The 20960-nt window shown below is 39.7% G+C and overlaps 1 protein-coding gene and 1 long non-coding RNA gene across 2 annotated transcripts in view; both read right to left on the bottom strand.

Annotated features, from left to right (window-relative positions):
* bcar3 (BCAR3 adaptor protein, NSP family member) overlaps positions 1 to 4236 on the bottom strand; it is a 62218-nt gene extending 57982 nt beyond the window's left edge. Inside the window, exon 1 of the mRNA XM_028587435.1 lies at positions 4208 to 4236. The gene's annotated coding sequence lies outside the window, so the exon portion shown is untranslated. The remainder of the gene's footprint in view (positions 1 to 4207) is intronic.
* Positions 4237 to 4352: 116 nt separating this feature from the next.
* LOC114562200 (uncharacterized) lies at positions 4353 to 20798 on the bottom strand. The gene is made up of 4 exons (XR_003693451.1): positions 20695 to 20798; positions 19913 to 20160; positions 9614 to 9780; positions 4353 to 4428 (listed from the first exon to the last, which is right to left on the bottom strand). It is a non-coding gene; the product is annotated as an uncharacterized LOC114562200 (long non-coding RNA).
* Positions 20799 to 20960: the final 162 nt, after the last annotated feature.

The following is a 20960-nucleotide window of genomic DNA, read 5'->3' as shown; positions in this document are numbered from 1 at the left end:
ACAAACTAACTTAACTCCCAACTGACCGCTGTAAGTATTCTGTGACTATGGCAACATCACTGTCCAACAGCCAAAAAACAAACAAGCAAATAAAGTGTCTGCATGAACACCTGCTGTCTAACTTTCTCTCTCTCTCTCGCACACACACACACACAAACACACACACACACACACACACACACACACACACACACACACATACACGCAAATGTTAAACTTGTGTCAATCCATGTTTAACATGGCATAGCATAGCAGTATGTTGTCTGTGTGTGTTCTGGTATTCACATTACTCACTTCCTCAGCTCATATAGTTCAGAGACCCTAACCCTATGTATCCAGAAGGAGCTCTGCATTTAAAAATGAGATGCTAAATACCCTATTTCTGTGAATCAATACAAATCGCAGGCGCTGGAAGAAGTTCAAGATGCAATCCTTAAAATGTGGTAATTATGTCACTAAGGTCGTGGTTGCAGCTGCTGCCGTGGTCCTGCTCGACACCATGCTACGCCCTGCACTGCTACAACTATTATTTCTAGTTATAGTTCTATTATCTTTATTGTTACTATAAATGCCACTTTTCATCATACCAACTGCTATAATTATTATAAATCATATTTCTGTATATCAGTGTGTCCCTGTGTCCCAACTGGCAGCGGCAGATGGCAGCCCACCAAGAGCCTAGGTCCGTCCGAGGTTTCTGTCTGTTTAAAGGTCCCATGACATGGTGTCTTTGGATGCTTTTATATAGGCCTTAGTGGTCCCCTAATACGGTATCTGAAGTCTCTTTTATATAGACCTTAGTGGTCCCCTAATACTGTATCTGAAGTTTCTTTTATATAGACCTTAGAGGTCCCCTAATACTGTATCTGAAGTCTCTTTTATATAGACCTTAGAGGTCCCCTAATACTGTATCTGAAGTCTCTTTTATATAGACCTTAGTGGTCCCCTAATACTGTATCTGAAGTCTCTTTTATATAGACCTTAGTGGTCCCCTAATACTGTATCTGAAGTCTCTTTTATATAGACCTTAGTGGTCCCCTAATACTGTATCTGAAGTCTCTTTTATATAGACCTTAGAGGTCCCCTAATACTGTATCTGAAGTCTCTTTCCTGAAATTCAGCCTTGGTGCAGAATTACAGCCACTAGAGCCAGTCCCACAATGAGCTTTCCTTAGGATGTGCCATTTCTGTCTCTGTAGCTATTGAGGAGGAGAGAGGAGGGGGGGGGGACAAGATGGAGGGTGGGGGTGTGGCCTTGACCAACTGCCACTTTGCTCGTTTGAAAGCCATGATGTCTCTCTCTCTCTCATGGGTGGGCCAAATTCTCTGGGCGGGCAAAGCAGAGAAAGGGGAGGTAACCTTGCTCCTTATGACCTCATAAGGAGCAAAAAGGTTAAAGGTAATGGTCATGAAGGGGATCGGATATGGCTAAACACATACTGAGGCTACTGTCATTCCATTTCAAAGCATCCCTGACATGCTGTTTTCAACATTTTGTCATTTTTTTTCTCCACTATTTCAACATAAAATTAAAAACAAGAATACAGCTATGGTTTCAGTTAATCTTTTAAACATGAGTATCCACAGAACAGACTCAGCACTAAGGCAACAACTGTAACTAAACAAACTGTAACCTCAAACTGAAAAGGCCTGAAATATGTGAAAAATCTGTGTTTTACTGATGCCTCCTACAGTACTTCACCCTCTAATTGTTCTAAACGGAGCATCTCTTCGTCTCTGCTGCATTTTAAGTCCTGCCAACAAGGAAAGTACCTGGCACATGCACACACACAGATTCTTATTCTTGCCACGTAATCATATACTGTAGCCAAAAAACAGTAATATGATGAAATTAATATGTGCCTGGACGCAGTGTGTGAGTGTGCATGGGTTTTATCCTGAAGGTGCTCTCACTGGAATGCTCTTATCTGGGTCAAATGTTGAATTGGCATTTTCGGAGGATGCTGCGTGCGTGCGTGCGTGCGTGCGTGCGTGCGTGTGTGTGTGTGAAGGATACCATTAGCTGAACAAATCTGGCCTTTGTGGTAATGATAGGGGTGGCAGGCTGCCAGGCAGACAGATAATACCACAGTAGTTGGTGACTGAGTGATTTCAACTAGAGGCTGTTTCACCTCAGCAACGGTCCTCAACCTACAGGTTGGGGCTTCGCTAGCGGTCACACAGAGATCTCAGGAATGTGAAAATGTATTATAAAGGGCTAATCTGTGACGTCCTGATCTTGTCTATTTTACGTCTTTGGCAGGCACACTTACTGTACCTGTTCCTCACAGATCACTGTGATAACTCTTTAGTTTTTTCTGTTGATCAAGCTTTTGTTTACTCAATACTCATCAGTTCTCTATATCTTAATTATCAGACGGTCTCTCCGGAAATTTAAATATTTTACATTCATGGTTGTCAGAGGTTGAATCCTAATGACTTGGTGATTGCCTGGCTTTTCACTTAGCACCACCAACAGGCCAAACATTTCACTTTACACATGCTTACTGTATGCATTTTATTTTTAGTGTCTTTTTTTTTACCTCTAAACACTTGGATATTGAGCTTCCATAAAGACGTCGCACAAGGAAAGCGAGACATTAGTACAGAGGCAAGCTGAACCTGCATTCTCTCAAGATAAAAAAAAAAAAATCATAGCTATAGAAAATTATTTTAAAAAGAAGAAAAGTTGCTAGATGAAATATCATGCATATGAAGTGTGTAATGCAGCAGTAGACCATGCATTTCTCCCCCCTAAGTCCATTCTATTCATATGTTTTCCTATCATATGACCATATTTCTTATTATTACTTCATACAGAGCCATTTCATTAATATATCCTGCAATTATGGCTTGTTTGACTGACAATATATAACACCAGAAATGTTCTTGGCTTCTGTGCGGCTTTATTAAATTGTGTTCTTGAGCCTGGCAGCTTTGTGAAACTGGTTTATATTTTAGGCGGGTTTAGGGTTATGAGCACCATAATCTGTTTATTTAGTATATCAACCCATATAGTAAAACATGGCATAGTGTTGATTTCACGGACTACATAGGCTTTTTCTTCTCTCATACATGTTACATGTTTATATGAGCAATTTTTCTAACGGTTTCTTTTACCATTTTAACTTTGTTCATCTGATTTCAGAAACTTTCAACATTTTTATCGCCTCTTGACATAGACCTACGGAGGAAATGACGAGCAACAAAAAAAACTTAACTTCTGTCAAACACAGCCCTGCAAATGAAACATTTTTTTTATACTCACTGCAGCTTGAGGTCTGTTTTAGTTTTTTAAGACACTCCATTCCAGATGGGCTCAAACTGCCGGGTTCACTATGAGACAGGAGCAGATTCTGTCTTTATAGTCCCTGCTTCCTTCAACTTCAACATTTCTAGTTAGCCAAGAGAACTTGTCCACACTGCGGATTGAAGCAAATGTGACGCATTGTTTTGGTTGCAAACTGAATATTTTGCCTGTGCAAACACACCACTTTCAATTTTGTTCCTAGTATATTTATGCCTTTAATGTGAGGTAAAAACAGTTGCAGAGGTCAACAAGTCAAATGTCCCTGTGTTATATACAGTATGAGCTTCAGAAGATTCACTGAAATAATTGATTCACTTGGTTTAAACTAGACTTATGCACGCCTCAGTCACCAAGACAACAGTTAGATTTCACAGTATAATGCATGGGAAACTGGGAAAACAAAGCAGGCAGTCACACACAGACACACACACACACACATCTACACAACTTCTAGAAGTGATTAAACTCAGCAGGACTGCAGGCCTCAGCACTCTTCTCCTTATTTACTGATAGCTTTGGAAGGGTTCACATTTGTGTGTGTGTGTGTGTGTGTGTGTGTGTGTGTGTGTGTGTGTGTGTGTGTGTGTGTGTGTGTGTGAGACAAAGTATTGTTCTCCCCAGACAACTCCCTCCCCACCACCGGACCCCCCAGGCATAAGCATGTCTTTACATGACACTATGCTATCCGTCTCTGTCTTTCTGTCTACTCTCTAGGTACACAGGGAGAAAGACACAGAGATGGAGACTCAAACACAGAGCCAGCCATCAACAACTTGATGGAACAGATAAGGAATGACAATGTTTGGTCAACTCTATATGTGTGTGTGTGTGTGTGTGTGTGTGTGTGTGTGTGTGTGTGTGTGTGTGTGTGTGTGTGTGACTGTCTGTGTTTTGTACCTTTCCTCCTCTCTCGCTCCTGGAGGAGGCGAGAGGGACTGTCTGTGTTTTGTACCTTTCCTCCTGAAAAACATCTAAAGTGAAGTGATGGTGCTCCTGGAGGAGGGGATAGTTTAGATATTAACACTGACTGTAGAAAGTATGATGAGAAGGTGCAGGCGGTGAAGGTGATTGTGGACTCCGAGCTCCAAGAGGTCATACTCTGAGATGTGGAGCAGGTCCTGAAAAACATAAAAACGGAAACATAAAGTGAAGTGATGGTGCTCTAGATAATAGCCTCTGAAGTTATGGGATAGTTTAGATATTAACACTGACTGTAATGTTAAAGTATTGATCTATTTGATCTATCACCAGCACCCCAGTGTGCAGCTTTCAGACACTTTCTGCTCAATGTTTTTGGTTCTGGCTGTGTCTCTGGTAACAGTAAAATATGGCAAACATTGCTCGTGAACAAAAGTAATACTGTATATCTTGCAAACCAAAGAGATATATCTCAGGAGTTGGTGATCAAAACCAGGGCTAAAACATAATGATGTTCATTTGTCCTTCTAGAATTCAAAAGTTGCTTGATACAGATTGAAGCAAGGTTTATTGATTGAATTAGAGAAATAAAGTACAGATTTTATAGCTTTTTATGTTTTTTGGTCACAGTTGGAGTACTGTATCTCTGTATATGTTATAATCATGCCAGATAAATGAGCCACATAAAATGTGTCCGTAGACCCAGAGTACACCAAAATCAATAGTCTAGTCAATCTGTTTTTACTTCCTTTATTTAGCATCAACAAGGGAAGGATGAGCTGATTGTGGCAGCATGTGTGTGACGTCTCTGTGTTCCAGATTGACAGATTTATGGCACTGAGAAGAAGAGTATCATTTTTGACTGAAATTGCGTTGCTCAGGTGTTAGAGGTTAAACTATTTACTACGGCTATGTGTGAAGTGGCTCAATATACCACTTAAAGGACACTTGCCTACCAATAACAAATGTGTGGTGATGTTGAACCTTTAACACGGCATGAAAAAGATTGTTGAGGTCTCCAGATACTAGGAATAGCATTCAGAACATAAGTACAAACAACTGGCTTTAGATTTTCTCACAGGGGAAGATATTGTTGTGCTTGGTAAAAAACAACAAAAAAAAGACACACAGTTTGTCTAGACGGGTTAGTGGCTCCAGCAGAGCAAGAGAAAAATTGCTGAGACAACTGGTGACCTCCTATCTTCGAAAAGTGTGCCGTCTCCTCCCCTCATCCTGTTCCTGTCATTACAACATTGTCTTAAACACACAAAAAAACACACCCTGCCTCACTTCAACTATCACTATGGTATTAAGGTAAATGACCCCTAAAATAGCCCAGTGACAGAGAGCCACAAAGTCTTTGAACCAGAACTCAACCTTGTACAGTAATGGACAGCTACACACACACACACACACACACACACACACACACACACACACACACACACACACACGCACACGTAAATGACACACAGTATATCATCACAGGAAACTTGACAAACCAAGGCCTTGTTGTTTTGGTTTCTCAACAATACGACCATTCTCTTCATCACAAACACAAGCTATTTAGACTACACACAGGCAGTGGGCAAACCCATGAATAGACACACACACACACACACACACACACACACACACACACACACACACACACACACACACACACACACAAAACTCAGAGAGAAACAGTGCACCAAATTAAAGTCTCCCTTAGTCACATACAGCTAGTTAGAAGTTATACACACATTCACAACCACACGCACATACCAAAGTACCAAAGTAGCTGTTTGGACACACACACACACACACACACACACACACACACACACACACACACACACACACACACACACACTGGTCATTGCGGTCAACATGCCTCAACAGCTCAGTAATGACAAGTTATTAGGTTAAAGAAGAAGACACTACATTAGTTCTGTTGATGATAAAACAAGTAATAACAGCTTGTGTTTGTGTGTGTGTGTGCGTGTGCGTGTGTGTGTGTGTGTGTGCATGCCTGCCTGCCTGCCTGCATGTGTGTGTGCGTGAGACGTGCTGGCATATCACAAGCCTAATCTATCTCAGAATCTATCTCCCCCTCCCTCTGTCGTTCTTGTCTCACTCTGTGTCCAACAGCAAGTTGACATGTTTTCTTTTTTCTTTCTTTTCCAGATCATGCAGAGCTGAACATCAATATGAACTCTCATACCAGTCCTGTGGAGAGTTGATATAGCAGTTGTGAATGTTGGCTTTGCTCTCATGACTGTTGTTTCAACGATGAAGGTAGCTTGGGAATGAGAAGACCGAACGGTGTGGTACAGACAGCGCTGGGCAATAAAGACATCAACATCAACATTTCAGAAAGTTGTGTAAACTTCTATTTGCAGCTTTACAGAGCTTTTTTAAGACTCCTTTAACTCATTGTTATGGTTTTACATTAATATGATTTTCTCTTTTCACACTATCATTGACAAAACAAAACTGAGTTGCATAAGGAAATAAAAAATAGACTTTTTTTGTCACAATCACGTCATGTTTGCAAACAATATTGCTGTTTTGGAGATGAGCACTTATTTTAATCATTGCTGTATATAATAATAAGTATAAACACAAATGATGTACACCATAGTGAAAAAACTAAGAGTTCTCCCTTTGGACACTTCCTGTGCATGTAGCTGTTAGTAGTGTTGATGAGGTTGGCTGAGTTGGTTTAACCGGTATGTTGTGTTAACGAGCAGCCTGGATGGCTAGGAGGCACTGATCTGGATATTGTTGTGATAATATTTAGAGAAAGGTTAGCAACGCTGAGCCGAGCTCAATGTGCTCCCTAAAACTGCAATTTCTCGGTACAGAGACGGTGGAGAGTTAGAGAAGTGCCAATAGCTCCAGTCATCAGCTTCATGCATACATTTTAGACAACTTATAGAGACTTTCCTTTAAACTAAAGGAATTCCTTTCAGTGCACAGCAAAAGGTACTGATTGCTTTTGTAGATTTAAGCGCACAAAGTCATTAATGTTTGAGAGAACATTTCACACAGAAAATCAACCTAAACTCTATTAAAGTTAAACGAGACTTTGTTTGCTCTGTGTCTCTCTCCTTGCCCCTTTCACCTCCTTCTTCTTAGGCTTTCCCCATTATGCCTTCAATAATTACACCAATGCATTCTGGGTAAACATTAGCAGGAGGTAATGGAATAATTCATCGTCTTATTGGCTAATCAATCTCATCTCCAAGCCAATGGCTGTGTAATGTTCAGATTGAAGTTGGCTAATGGTTGGATGTTAAAACAGCCCCCACATCACTGTCCATTGAGTCTAATGAGCCTGTGAGGACGTTTTATTAGGCTGCTGTGGGAAACACTTTTAATAAGAACGCTTGGTTTTGCCGGAATAGAAAGATTTCCTTATACAACACAGTTTCATCAAACATTTACTGAAATCCTCTTTTTAAACAGACATGTTAAAGGATCAGTTCATCCAAATGACAAAAACATTGTTTTTCACTTGCTCCTAATGAAGTCTGGCCATTCAGATAGCGTCAGCTTTTATGTGCTGAATCTCAACAGGATCCATTTCTTTGGTAGAAAGTAATTCAGATGAAAATTATTCACAGCAATGCTTTAAAGTGATGGTTCAGAGTAATTTCACCCTAGGGTCCTTTGCACCACGACCTCGAGCCAAACAACCCCCCAGAAGCTTTTTTCACCTGGGTCGAACATTGGGAGAGTTAGCATAGAGTAGCGTTATCAGCTGAATAGCTTAGCGCAGGGGCTAATGGATCCAAGAGTGTATCTTGTACATTACCCCACTAATAATGCCCGAAATGATACCAAACTTCTGTCAGTAAGACGAGTGCTTAGGGCCGTCTACAAATTACAACACCAAAAAGAGATGCAACAAAAATATTCATTAATTTAATGATTAAATAAGGTAGTGTCTCCAAACTTACCTCAATTATAACTTGTCTCCTGCTAGTTGTACAACAGCACTTTAAAAAATAAGTTAAATTAATAAATATTTTTGTTGTATTATTCGGTGTTGTAATTTGTAGACGTCCCTAAGCACTCGTCTTACTGCCGGTAGCAGTAGCAGCGGAGAGCAGAAGCCAGCAGGCAAGTGTTTTTTAAATAAAGTCCTGGTGTACTTACAAACTTTCCAATCCATTGTTTTATGAATACATAACCTATTTATACTAGTGTAGAAGTTTGGTATAATTGTGGGCATTATTAGTTGGGTAATGTACAAGATACACTCTTGGATCCATTAGCGCCTGCACTAAACTATTCAGCTGATAACGCTAACTCGCCTAATATTCGACCCAGGTGAAAAAAGCTTCTGGGGGGTTGTTTGGCTCGAGGTCGTGGTGCAAAGTACCCTAAGGTGAAATTACTCTGAACCATCACTTTAAGCACCACAAAAGAAATTCCATAACAACTGATTTAATCGAGGTAGAGGCAGATAACTTAAACGCCGGATATCTCAAAGCCCCAAAACTACCTTTATGTCTAGAAGCCATTGGGGTTAAGGCTTCTTGTAATTAGAGTAAACTGACCACTTAGTAAGGGTGTCACAATCACAACACGAAATTAAGTCACAATCTTGAATTTTGAATAAAGAAATGGAATTGTCAGCTGCTAAGACCGCTGTGCTGGCTCGATGGTGTTTTAAGCCCCCAACCAAGTCTTCAAGGCAGCGCTGCAACCGTCGTCTTCAAGGCACCTAACCCTAACCATTGCCTTCCAGGAAAATGTAATCGAATCGAGGATTTGGAGAATCGTGACACCCCTACCACCTAGAATAGAATCGAACAGATCTTTATTGTCATTGTTTTCAACAACGAAACACAGTTTAGCAGTTCTCAATATGACAGTTAAATCACAGACAAACAGAAATATACAATTTAAATAGTAAAATATAAAAATAACAACTAAATAGAAAATTGAAATAGTAAAAAAATATAACAATCAAGATAAATAAACACGATGAGGTGGCACTATATACCTAATGTTATTGCACTTCCAGTTTTGGGGGTTTATTCCACACAAAACTCCGGTTGAGACTACTTTACTTTGCTGATCCAGATGTTTTCAGAAAGTTTGGGGATTTGCTCCTGTTTATACACCATCAGGATCATAGTATGGTCTGTTGTACGGTATTGTACAGTGTCTGTATGGCTGCAGCATGGGTTAAGTGCCCAAGACAAATTTCCCATGATGTGGGACAATAAAGTTAATCTTGAACCTCGTAGGTAAGTTGGTCTAATGCTACATCAAGAGTTTTCTCAGGAACAGGCAAGCCTATTTTCAGTTATTTCCTAAATAGTAATAATGAATAACTACTTATGTATATGTTTGTTAGGTTTGTTGGTTTCTGCGTGTTTGTATTACCTCGACACCATCATATTCCTGCTCCAACGCTGGGCAGTATTGTGGCAGTCCCAGCTGGCTCAGCCATCGGGAGATAGACTGGTGCTTCATTGTGACACATATACACACACAGAGGCATGTACGCAAACGCACACACACTCTGCCACTCACACACTTTCAGATGGAACCTGAAACAAAGAGAAGGAATAGAAGATACATTTATTACATAATTTAGATGACTGGTGGAACAAAAAAATCCAAACAAGTAATTAGAAATTGATGCCAAAGCTAGAAATTGTGAAACTTTCATTATTTAATCTCAGACAATGGATTCAATGTTTTGTGCAATTACTGCATTTCATTTAATTAAAAAATGAGAGCCACACAAACTTAGATGACTGATGTCCTCAGTGACCCAGCACTAGTCATGGGTCTGGAATCTGCCAGTTTACTACTAGTTGGCTTTTGGAAAAGTACTACAAGACATGAATGATACACATTTACATCCTCTTAGGGGGGTCTGGGAGAAGGGCCTGTGAACTGCAAGCACATACAAGATGTGGGAGATGACATAATTTGATACTTTTCAAGGTTGTTCACAAACTGCACTGCTCTCCTACAGTACCAGACTGCAGAACATATCTGTAAAAAGATTAACGACTGTTAATTAAATTGTTTCCTTTTCCTTTTGAAAAAAAAAAATTCACAGGAAGTGCTAGCAAACCGTTTAATTTTCACAGCAAAACTACAGATACTCCAATGCTGTAAACACCCCTGGGTGATGATGTCTCAGTCTAAATAGAAGGCTGATACTGAGCCTGAGAATAAAACTCTGTCTGCCGCCACTCAAGATAGAGCCACAAAACATTAAAAGGAATGTGCAGCAACTATCCGGAAACTGGATCCTGGGAATAAGAGCTGATATCACCCTAACACCCTGCTGATTACTACCACAAACCATTTTTACCAAGAAGCACTGGGCCGTCTCTACAGCAACATACGTGAACACAAGGTGATAAAATATTAATGATGACAGTGCTATATGTCAAGATACATCTTGGTAAGAAAATCTCCTGAGTTAAAACTGGCTCCCTTTTAGGGAGTGTCTTAAGTTGGCAAAATGTCTACAGTACTGTTTCTCTATCATATCTCTCCACCGTTACATATTCCATATGTACGGGGACGATCCCCCTGAGGTCAGGTACATGGATACTTCTTTAAACACACTAGTTTGCCCGGCCACGCCCTATGTTATTTCCTATAAAGCACCTGCGCTGGCGTGGAATCACTGATGGTTTGATCGGAACCGCCTCCGAGCGGCCTACAGATGGAGAGATAGTCTCTTCACTCAGAGAACCAAGGCTACGTTATCTGCTGCAGATAGAAATTAGTATAGGACAGAACAGAACGGAACAGAAAATGAAGTGGCCATTAGTGATTACTGAGGATGCCCCGATCATGTTTTTTGGCCCTGTTCTTTCATATTGGGACTCTGCCGATAGTACAGTATGTTTCTCTCTGAAATAAACTAGGCAAAGTGCATATGTCATTTTTTTTTTATCAGGACATAGATCTATTTATTGTGATATAATATATTTTCTGGAAAATCAATTTAGAAACTGTTAATGGCAGAAAAAACAGATGAGTATGTTTTTGGCTAATCCAGCAAATTAAATACCGTAACACTGATGCTACAATAATATCAATCAGCTCTCATGTTAACTAATACACGCCACACTGATCCCAACTGTTTCAGGCCACTTCATGTAATAATAATGAAGTAAAACCAAAACCACTTCTGTTTGAAAGACATAAACACAAAAAAAGCGACGACCATCTTGTCAACTGATTTAGTAAAATTAGCATTACATATTTTTGTTGATATTCTTCTGAAATGCTGACAGTTTGATCATTTTTCCACCCTCATGAATGAAAAAGATGTGAAATATATGTAAATAATCTTGTTCTGGATCAATAGGAAACAAATTTCTATTGATGAAAACAATAATGACTTTTCTTTGCTCTATTTGAGTAACTGTGTGTTGTTGTCAGGTAGCATCATTGCTTGTGTGTTGTCAGTGTGTCCTTTGTGTATTATGTGAGTGGCAGAGCACACATGCATGTTGGGGGTTGAAACTGCCATTACGTTTTATTTCACTGGCGAAGACAGAACAACAACAACCTTGTCAGGCAAATAGGCGGTAACAGCACGGGCAGTGAACCCTCCTACCCCACCCAATCACATTAAGTTATGTCACAGAGACGTACATGATGTCACTGACTGCCGCCAAAGGTTGTTAGACCCCAGGATCCATCTCAAGGCACACACACACACACACACACACACACACACACACACACACACAAGCCCCGTTTTTCAATCATATCAATCTAATCTATGAGCATGTCATCATGTAGATTAGAGAAGAGGAGTCGTACATACAGTATATGGACTCCTGTCAGTGTCACGCACCATTTCCAGTTTAACGTAATGGAGAAATAGAGGGCGTACAGGAGAATGAATAACTTCTGTGTCCCACCAGCAATGAGCTTACACACAGTACACACGGTAGACAGTACCAGGCATCAGAAAGAAGATTCTTTCTTCATTCATATCTGGACTCTTACATGATGCCAATAGTATGTTAAACAAATGATTTACCATGATTCCTAGATGAATTCCCCTTTTCAGACAGCTCATAGCCTACAGTAGATGATCGATCAAATTTAAAACTGAAGATTTACTGAAAAAGAGTCTTTCAAACATCTTTCATCTACAGTAGAGCTGAAAAATAAATGACATTAGAAGGCAATGACAGATGTAATTTTGTTTTAGGTACATAACTGATATGTACAATAGTATAGTGCGTTTTAGAATAGATTTTAAGATTTTATTGTTTGTTTTTAAGGCCCTTAATGGTCTGGCCCCGGAGTACATATCCGAGATTTTAACCCTGCGTGAGCACAGCCGGTCTTTGCGGTCTTCTAACCAACTGGTTTTAGAAGTGCCAAGGTCAAGGTATAAACGGTGGGGTGATCAGGCTTTTGCAGTTGCTGCCCTGAGACTCTGGAACAAGTTACCCCCTGATATTCACACTATCACAGATGTAGCTCTTTTTAGGTCCAAACTCAAAACGTATCTGTTTCGTCTGGCCTTTAATACGTAGCAGTGGTGTGACAATTTCATTCTTTTGTTTCTGCGTAACCTTTTCTGATTTTACGTTTTTTTCTATGTTCATTCTTTCTATTGTATGACATGTGTTTCTGATGTTAAGCACTTTGGATACCTGCTGGTTTTTGTAAAGTGCTATATAAATACATTTTGATTGATTGATTGATAGGATATGGGTTAATACATGCTCTATAACTTTTTTTAATGTTCTTCCCAGAAACAGTGTTTTTTTGTTTGTGTGCCACCTCATAGTAAAAGCATTGTTACTCATAGTTAGTGTTCAGCACACTAGTTGACATACACATGTATGCACACACTTGTACAGATGCATGCATGGAGAGTCACTGGCATTAGTGTATTGGCTCTTTCATTATGACATGCCAGATACACATTATGCTGATGTCATCTCTTACTGCCCAGTTCACCCAACAACTTAAATCATCTTCTTAAAAAACACTGGATGTCATCTTGATGAAGAGCTTCTGTAACATGCAATAAAAAAAACTACTGTTGCAAAATACTTAGTGATAAATAGTAAAAATAAGTAATCAAAGCAACATAAATAATAATAATAATAATAATAATAATAATAATAATAATAATAATAATAATAATAATAATAATATAGTTGACTAAAAACTAAGCTGCATTAGATAAATAACAGAAATTAGCTCCAGCTAGATACCCTATATATATTATATCTGTTGCATTGCATTCTAACAATGTACGGTTCAAGTCCCTGTACGGACGTAAGTATTGAGAGTGGACTGGCAGCTGGAGAGGTATCAGTTCGCCTCCTGGTACTGCCAGGGTGCCCTTGAGCAGGGCACCAAACCCCTAAACTGCTCCAAGGGCTCCATGCCATTGTTAACCCTGCACCATCTACTGGATTGCATGTGTGAGCTGTGGGCTATGTGTATAAAGACATTTCAACTGCCAATTACATGGACCTTGTGGATTGACAAATAAAGCTTTCTTTCTTTTCTTTTCTTTCTCCTCTGTATGGTCCCTGTTAAATAAACACACACACACACAAAAAGTGTAATTAACAAATGCTCACTTTTTCTTGGTGGAAATGCTCTCTTTACTGTAATGTTTCAAGGCTTTAACTTTTCAAGGTTTAACAAAACCCTTTCTGAAGTAGAAACAAAATCCAACTGTCTCCTACAGATAGCAGATACTGAGCTCCATTCAGGGAAATCATGGATAAATCGACATCAGCCCTTTCTGCCTCTTTTACCCCTCGGTATAAAACCTCACAAACCAGTAAATGTGAGCGCTCCCTGTGAAGTTTACAAGAAATTTACATTTTAGTCACCTCTAACTGCTGCCAAATTGCCTGGTTTCACTTCCACTAATTTATAGAAAGGGAGATCAAAGAGGAAAAGGATCTCAGAAATGTGCCCTCCATATAATTACTATAGAAATGTGCCATCAAGTCTTACAGTCTGAACAACTGGGGTTAATTGAGAAATATGTGCTGCAAAAGGATGCCAATTAAACCTGCGTTGGCCACACCCTGTCTGTCCCAGTCTACTGCACACAGATAGTAGGACCTTTTACTGCATCTTTCAGCCAGATGATCCATGTAACAACTGAACAGCCTATTACAGACTATTGAACAGCTGTGTGTCATTTTAAAGTGTTGAGGTTTTTCCCTGATATTGTGAGCAGTTTTTTTCCTGTAAACCTTCCCAAGGGTCCCACAAAGCTGGTTAAAAAAACTCTTGAAAGATCACAGAACCTTTTCAAGACAAACAAATAAATGTGAAGACTTGGAAGGAAAGCAATTTAAGGATACAGTATGCTAGGCAAAAAAGGGAAAACTATGCATTTCCTTTGGGAAGGTCAGATTTTCTTTTCTGGATAAGAAACAAACATTGGTTGTCCCCATAAGACAGGCAACTCAGTAGGGATGCCACCAACTGGCCAAAGCCAAAGGTTCTATTTCTATAACAGCTTGTTACTGTTGTCAGTAACAAGCTGACAACAGCCTCATGGTTTTCTCTTGTTATGGCCAATAATGCTTTAGGGCTTGTTAATGCAATTTATTTATTTTTGTTAAACATGTTTATAACATGAATCATCACATTAAAGTAAGGAAATAACTTGAGTCTTGATTTACATGACAGATGACGTTGTCAATGAACAAGTTCTGTGGCCGAGTATTGATTGAAACTGTCGGGCAGTGTTTGTTTGTGATTTGTATATTGTTGAAAACTTAAAACAATTGAAAAGAATTGTGAAATATTCGGCCTAATGTTATACGAGCAGAACTAAACTATGTTTTGGGGAAATATTAGATTCCTGACCACTTTTACATTCTATAGGCCTGAGGTTAGGAGAGATGCGCTATAGCACAGCCAGGTATGGTGCGTAATGGAGATTCCAAAGCGCTCTTCTTTTGGTCAGAACCAAGGAGAGCGATCACGGATAGGTCCGTCCTTTGCACCAAAACGTTTTACAATGCAACAACATATAAATAGCATCAAGCTATTACAATCTTTATTATGTAAGCACATATAGTATAAATAACAGTATATTAGCCAGTCATTTGTATTAGGTTAAACAGGGATTTGATAACGTTTTTAATTTAAGGCCCACCCACAATTCGTCTGGCCCATCCAAAACTGGAATCCTGGCGCCGTGCCTGGTTTAACCATCTCCTAGGGCTCTCGTTTTTACAGCACTGGAATTTGTTCTTTTTGGTTACAATGGAAGGACACGCTTGTACGCATTCCCAATAGTGCTGACAGGACAAGGAAGAAGAGAAGAGGTCAGCACTGATGAGTAGAAAAGACGTGAGCTCTGAGGAAAAGTATTCCCAGTAGAACCAGTGAACAAGTTCACTATACAGAAAACTGAACCCATACTCTATTCCCTAGAGGGTTATTCTTCCAGTCCGGTCCAATCCAAGCTTCCTCTCCTCTCCTCTCCCTGTTGGTTTGACCTCAGCGGTTTCCCACGACCACATTTCTCTGGAGCACCGTCACAGTGCCATTTGTATTATTGAATATACAGTAAATGGACCTATCCCAGCATCTCACTTACTGAATGAACAGGCCTGGCTATTTGACAAAAACTCACCAACTACCAAAGCCACTATGGCAAATATCAAACTCAAAGTCCAGACCAGCCACGACAATTTTCCATTTACTCAGTCACTCTCTAATGTCTGTATTGGCTTGCCTTCTATAGTCCAAGGGCGTCCGTTTTTGCCAATCACATTAGACTGACACAATCCAACCAATTGAATTAAGCTTCAAAAATAACATCAGCATCACCACCAAGGCAATTCCAGTTCCTGTTACCGAGCCAGGCAGCACAAGGTTTCAAATGAAGGACACCACGGCATGCAGAGAAGACGAGACATTTTCACTGAGTTCCAATCTCAGGCAGCTATACTAATAATCCAGGTGGCAGGTAAGGTTGCTTCCCATTTTTCCAATATGAGTAACAAAAGGACACAAAACAATAAAAGCAAACTCAACCCCGCTGGAATACAACCAAAGTAAATGCACCAAACCAAACAAATTTCAGTTCATGATTCTCATTCAATACTTGCCATTCGTACTAAAGCACAAACTGTTACTAGTTGTTAAAGGTCCCAAAGGTCTCTTTTATATAGGCCTTAGTGGTCCCCTAATACTGTATCTGAAGTCTCTTTTATATATACCTTAGAGGTCCCCTAATACTGTATCTGAAGTCTCTTTTATATAGACCTTAGTGGTCCCCTAATACTGCATCTGAAGTCTCTTTTATATAGACCTTAGAGGTCCCCTAATACTGTATCTGAAGTCTCTTTTATATAGGCCTTAGTGGTCCCCTAATACTGCATCTGAAGTCTCTTTTATATAGGCCTTAGTGGTCCCCTAATACTGTATCTGAAGTCTCTTTTATATAGGCCTTAGTGGTCCCCTAATACTGTATCTGAAGTCTCTTTTATATAGGCCTTAGTGGTCCCCTAATACTGTATCTGAAGTCTATTTCCCGAAATTCAGCCTTGGTGCAGAATTACAGCCACTAGAGCCAGTCCCACAATGAGCTTTCCTTAGGATGTGCCATTTCTGTGTCTGTAGCTATTGAGGAGGAGAGAGGGGGGGGGAAAGGTGGAGGGTGGGGGTGTGGCCTTGACCAACTGACACTTTGCTTGTTTGAAAGCCATGATGTCTCTCTCTCATGGGTGGGCCAAATTCTCTGGGCGGGCAAAGCAGAGAAAGGGGAGGTAACCTTGCTCCTTATGACTTCATAAGGAGCAAGATTCCAGATCGGTCCATCTGAGCTTTCATTTTCTCAAAGGCAGAGCAGGATACCCAGGGCTCAGTTTACACCTATCACCATTTCTAGACACTGGGGGACCATAGGCAGGCTGGGGGAACACATATTAATGTTAAAAAACCTCATTAAGTGAAATTTTCATGCAATGGGACCTTTAAAATGTGAATGCTTCCACCAAAAATAGCTTGATGTAGCTACAAGGCCCAGCCAATATGTTATGAGCTCGATATCATTACATTCATATTTTCCAGATATTATTATATGGCAAATCTGTATATCTGTGTCGCTGTACCCCAACTGGCAGCGGCAGATGGCTGACCACCAAGAGTCAGGTTCTGTCTGAGGTTTCGGTCTGTTAAAAGGGAGTTTTTTCTCGCCACCATCGCACCAAATGCTTGCTCTTGGGCGTGGGGAATTGTTGCGTCTCTGTAAATTAAAGAATGCGGTGCTCGGTTTTTATTTTGTGACTTTCGTTTGAATAAAGGACTATTTTTCCAGTCTTATTTATTCATTGAAGTTTTCAGTCTCGTCTCGATCTCGTGAACCCAATCTCGTGTCTCGTCTCGTGAGCTGGGTGTCTCGTCACACCCCTACTTTCACAAAGCTTAGCGTTGCAAAGCTTATCATAAACAAAGCACAATATTATACCTAACTCATGTGCAATCCAACAAAACCTATTTTTGTTGTTCAGTGTTCTGTGTATACTGATTACGAGATGCCCCATGATCCAACTATCTCAGAGGTGTGAATATACACATTTGGCAGAAGTGGAATATCATTTTCTTGCTGTGGTTGTGAACATGTCGGAAGCTGTCTGAATGTGTTTACCTGTAGGTTACAGTAACTACAGAAGCAGCTGAAATGTGACAGAGGAGCATATCTTAGTGAGGATCAGGTGAGACACTGAATAACTACTGTTTTCACAACACGGAGGCAGTCTTAGGACTGATTAAGAACGGCTCCCCTTTGCTTATTTTCCTTTCTTCTAATCCTCCAAACTTGTCTTCCTTTTCCTCTGGTTCCCTGGCATGTTCTCCTTTTTTTCTAATCTTTTTTCTTTAATGGTTTCCAATCTTCTCCAATCATCTGCTCACTCCTTCACGATCTAACACCTCTCCTTCCCTCATCTGCGTTTTTTCTACAGTTCTTCATCTTGCGCTTTATGTAGCCTTTCTGTCTCTGTCCGTCCTTCCATCTTCCCTTTTTATATCTATCCATTTATTATACAATCTCTTTTCAGAGGGCTGAATAAAGAGTTGGAGGGAATTTACAGCTGTCTGCATTTGGTGCACGTGTGAACTGAGACTAAACCACTGCCATATCAAGCATGGCTGGGCTTGCAGCTAAGTAGACACACAGCAGCAAACATCTTATTTGTGTGAAATGCTAGACGACTTTCACTGTGTCTGTACTACAAGCAGAGGGGCTATAATCACACTGCACCACAATATCAGCAGTTTTCATTTGGTTTGGATTTGTGCCTCCAGGTTTGGATTTCATTTGAAGTATTTTCTCTGCTGCCAAACTGATTGACTCAAATGTTTTCTTGGAGGCTAATTCTTCTTGCTTTATTGTGTATTTAAATACAAGTATTTGTATTTCTTTTACAAGCCCCGAGGGAAACAGGGTAATACTTTGGCAGTGTAATTTAACCCCATAAAATTATACATGTTCCAGTCAAAGTTCATCTCCTGTACTTTGACCGTGAAGGAATATAGTCTCATATTTCTTAAATCATTAGTCTGATCCTAATTTGTATAATTGAATCAGTGAATCAATATCATAAAGATGCCAAAGACGTCATGCTAAAAACTGGTTTAAAAGCTGCTTGGATCTACAAAATATTTTCAGGAGATGTGAGCCAACATGTTTCTGCATCACTGTTTGATGCCCTATAAAACATAACATGTTGGATATGCAGAGAAAAACGTGCAACTTGTCATCACTTGTATGGGATCCTATAATTTTATTTGGCTAAAATTCTTGCAACTTATTTGCACAGTAGTTTCATCTTTCTTGACAATTTTATTGAAAGGTTTAGTGAAGTGAACTCTTGTTGTAAATGAATTCACTTGTTTTAGCAACATGCGTTAAGTAAAGACAATTTACAATGTCACTCCAGGCATTGGATTAAATTAATTTGTTTTGATTTTTTTTTTTAAGAATCTATGATCAAAAAGAACTCCCTTTTTTAAAGAAATGTAACTTGTATTTGGGAACAGCTGAAAGATAGGAGATGGGAGACAGAGAAGGGGAGGTATAATTTGCATGACTCAGCTCTGAGGTAAGGGCATTCCATCAGGGAGCTGCCTGGCTTCTGCACAGACCTACGAACAGCTTAGCAGCATCTGTTTTTCTGAAGGAGCTATGGAGAAGGTCCAACATGAAATAGTGGATCCCACCAGCGAAGAGGAATACTCAAGGCTCATTTCTTTCTTATCTGATCCGATAATCATTTTAGAGGATTCACTGTAGCCTACAGTGTTACTGTGTTTTTCATGCTGAATCATAACTGACAAGCAGGACCAAGTGGTCTAAAAGTGCATCTATTTGAAAGCCCCTGAAGTAAAAAGATTTTGGAATCCAAACCAAAAACTTTAACAAAAACACAGTTTCAAGAAGTCAGTGCAAAACTGTTTTCTTTTCTTTATCCTTACAGACTTTTTTTTCTATCTTTGTCTGAGTTGAACTGAAATTATGTTTCAAGTTGCAAGTCAAGTGCATTATACAAATGTGGTGAAAGTGAAAGTCAGCCATTAGTGAACTACATCTTAAATGTGTTGTAGCATGGCTGCATCTCTTTCCCCACCAAATGTCCATTAATCACAATCTGTCCATCACTAAGTAATAAATAGCCTACTATGTCTTACCTTGCGAGAGTTGCAGAGCGACAGAGACACAAAGGCTGTGCAGCGCACTGCTGCGTGCAGTCTGCACACTTGCTGAGGATAAATTGCAGAGTTGATGTTAGGAGTCCCCGGTCAGAGCGCTGATTATAGTAGCCTCGTTTTGGCACGTTGCACTGGTAACTGCAAAGTTTAAATCTGCGAATGACTTCAACTGGAGTGGCTGTCGGCACCTCAGCTGAGGTCTGCAGAAAGCCACAACCTTGAAGTACCTGTCAGCACCGAGAGAGCGAGAGAGAGAGAGAGAGAGAGAGAGAGAGAGAGAGAATCAAACATCCAGGCAGACCTAACATCACACAGAATAATAAAATAAACTGTAGACTAAACGTTTAGCAATGCTAATTGCTAAATAGTCAGAAAGCCCTCCAGCAACAACATTGGGGGGGGATATATTTTTTATGTGTTTATATATCACATATGCTGTAACTGAAGCTATTGACTGATGACTTGATGTTTTGTCTTCCTGTAATTGTAGCCTAAATGAAAGCATTACAAATGCAATAAATTAGACAAGATATGTTTAAGTGACATTTAAATATAGGGTTTGCATCTGTCTCAAATGCTGTATGCATCTTATTTATTCATTAAACCCACGTAAAAGCAAGCATTAGACACATAAAAAAACAACCTAGCGCCAGCTAACGTTACATTTAAATTAAGGTTACAAATTGCCGTTACTTAATCATACTGCATTAGCTCACATAAAAATGAAATATATTCTTACATATTATTTAAGTTAAACTTACCTGGTTACATAATCAACTGATCAACTACTAACTCTTCAGTCCTAATTTCAGACAATCACAGTAGGCTATCTCAGCTGTGTAACTTAACGTCTTCGTTAGGATAATTCTTCGTTACCGTCAATTGAAATTTGTACACCCGGCCATGTTCCTTTCAAACTAAAACACATCCGTCCTCACAGGAAAATACAAAATAAAGGCCACAAAATAAATATACACTCATAGACTGTTAATATTAATATTTACAGTCAATGTACACACCACACGAA

This window comes from Perca flavescens, chromosome 9 (genome assembly GCF_004354835.1).
Source record: "Perca flavescens isolate YP-PL-M2 chromosome 9, PFLA_1.0, whole genome shotgun sequence".
NCBI classification, from domain to species: Eukaryota; Metazoa; Chordata; class Actinopteri; order Perciformes; family Percidae; genus Perca; species Perca flavescens.
The sequence above is the reverse complement of the archived record's forward strand: the minus strand, read 5'-3'. Positions and strand labels throughout refer to the sequence as shown.